This window comes from Corythoichthys intestinalis, unplaced genomic scaffold (genome assembly GCF_030265065.1).
Source record: "Corythoichthys intestinalis isolate RoL2023-P3 unplaced genomic scaffold, ASM3026506v1 HiC_scaffold_102, whole genome shotgun sequence".
In the NCBI taxonomy this organism is placed as follows: Eukaryota; Metazoa; Chordata; class Actinopteri; order Syngnathiformes; family Syngnathidae; genus Corythoichthys; species Corythoichthys intestinalis.
In genome coordinates this window covers 7,501-10,000 of record NW_026651584.1, presented here as the reverse complement: position 1 = coordinate 10,000, position 2,500 = coordinate 7,501, and positions in this window count along the sequence as shown.

Below are 2,500 nucleotides of genomic sequence, written 5' to 3'. Positions count from 1 at the left end.
TATGGCTTAATCTTTAGTGGGATTTCTAGCTTTCCAGTGATGTAGCACACCAGTGTTTTCCCCGATAGAGAAAAAGAATATCATGTAAAAAGGAAAAAGAGGTTGCAAAAGTCGCATTCTCTTCTTACGGTGCGAACTTGTCAATGCAGCCCCTGGTAGACAGGGCTTTGGTTTCTTGCCCCTGGTAGACTGTATTAATGTTTCTTGCCCCTGGTAGACTGTATTAATGTTTCTTGCCCCTGGTAGACTGTATTAATGTTTCTTGCCCCTGGTAGAATAAATTTTGGTTTCTTGCCCCTGGTAGACTGTATTAATGTTTCTTGCCCCTGGTAGAATAAATTTTGGTTTCTTGCCCCTGGTAGACTGTATTAATGTTTCTTGCCCCTGGTAGAATAAATTTTGGTTTCTTGCCCCTGGTAGACTGTATGAATGTTTCTTGCCCCTGGTAGAATAAATTTTGGTTTCTTGCCCCTGGTAGACTGTATGAATGTTTCTTGCCCCTGGTAGACCGAATTTGCGCTTTGCCCCTGGTAGACTGTATTAATGTTTCTTGCCCCTGGTAGACCGAATTTGCGCTTTGCCCCTGGTAGACTGTATTAATGTTTCTTGCCCCTGGTAGACCGAATTTGCGCTTTGCCCCTGGTAGATGCTATTGTGGTTCCTTGCCCCTGGTAGGCAGACCGGCCACAGCCCAAAGCGGCTTCCACCTCGGCCTTCTGCTAGAGCCCAAGCGGCTTCCACGCCGGCCTTCTGCCATCGCCCAAGCTGCTCTCACGCCCCTGGTAGGCTGACCGGCCACAGCCCAAAGTGGCTTCCACCTCGGCCTTCTGCTAGAGCCCAAGCGGCTTCCACGCCGGCCTTCTGCCATCGCCCAAGCTGCTCTCACGCCCCTGGTAGGCTGACCGGCCTTCCGCCATCGCCCAAGCTGCTCTCACGCCCCTGGTAGGCAGACCGGCCACAGCCCAAAGTGGCTTCCACCTCGGCCTTCTGCTAGAGCCCAAGCGGCTTCCACCTCGGCCTTCTGCCATCGCCCAAGCTGCTCTCACGCCCCTGGTAGGCTGACCGGCCTTCCGCCATCGCCCAAGCTGCTCTCACGCCCCTGGTAGGCAGACCGGCCATAGCCCAAAGTGGTTTCCACCTCGGCCTTCTGCCATCGCCCAAGCTGCTCTCACGCCCCTGGTAGGCAGACCGGCCACAGCCCAAAGTGGCTTCCACCTCGGCCTTCTGCTAGAGCCCAAGCGGCTTCCACGCCGGCCTTCTGCCATCGCCCAAGCTGCTCTCACGCCCCTGGTAGGCAGACCGGCCATAGCCCAAAGTGGTTTCCACCTCGGCCTTCTGCCATCGCCCAAGCTGCTCTCACGCCCCTGGTAGGCTGACCGGCCACAGCCCAAAGTGGCTTCCACCTCGGCCTTCTGCTAGAGCCCAAGCGGCTTCCACCTCGGCCTTCCGCCATCGCCCAAGCTGCTCTCACGCCCCTGGTAGGCTGACCGGCCACAGCCCAAAGTGGCTTCCACCTCGGCCTTCTGCTAGAGCCCAAGCGGCTTCCACGCCGGCCTTCTGCTAGAGCCCAAGCGGCTTCCACGCCGGCCTTCTGCCATCGCCCAAGCTGCTCTCACGCCCCTGGTAGGCTGACCGGCCTTCCGCCATCGCCCAAGCTGCTCTCACGCCCCTGGTAGGCTGACCGGCCTTCCGCCATCGCCCAAGCTGCTCTCACGCCCCTGGTAGGCTGACCGGCCTTCCGCCATCGCCCAAGCTGCTCTCACGCCCCTGGTAGGCAGACCGGCCACAGCCCAAGCGGCTTCCACCTCGGCCTTCTGCCATCGCCCAAGCTGCTCTCACGCCCCTGGTAGGCTGACCGGCCTTCCGCCATCGCCCAAGCTGCTCTCACGCCCCTGGTAGGCAGACCGGCCATAGCCCAAAGTGGTTTCCACCTCGGCCTTCTGCCATCGCCCAAGCTGCTCTCACGCCCCTGGTAGGCAGACCGGCCACAGCCCAAAGTGGCTTCCACCTCGGCCTTCTGCTAGAGCCCAAGCGGCTTCCACGCCGGCCTTCTGCCATCGCCCAAGCTGCTCTCACGCCCCTGGTAGGCAGACCGGCCATAGCCCAAAGTGGTTTCCACCTCGGCCTTCTGCCATCGCCCAAGCTGCTCTCACGCCCCTGGTAGGCTGACCGGCCACAGCCCAAAGTGGCTTCCACCTCGGCCTTCTGCTAGAGCCCAAGCGGCTTCCACCTCGGCCTTCCGCCATCGCCCAAGCTGCTCTCACGCCCCTGGTAGGCTGACCGGCCACAGCCCAAAGTGGCTTCCACCTCGGCCTTCTGCTAGAGCCCAAGCGGCTTCCACGCCGGCCTTCTGCTAGAGCCCAAGCGGCTTCCACGCCGGCCTTCTGCCATCGCCCAAGCTGCTCTCACGCCCCTGGTAGGCTGACCGGCCTTCCGCCATCGCCCAAGCTGCTCTCACGCCCCTGGTAGGCAGACCGGCCACAGCCCAAGCGGCTTCCAC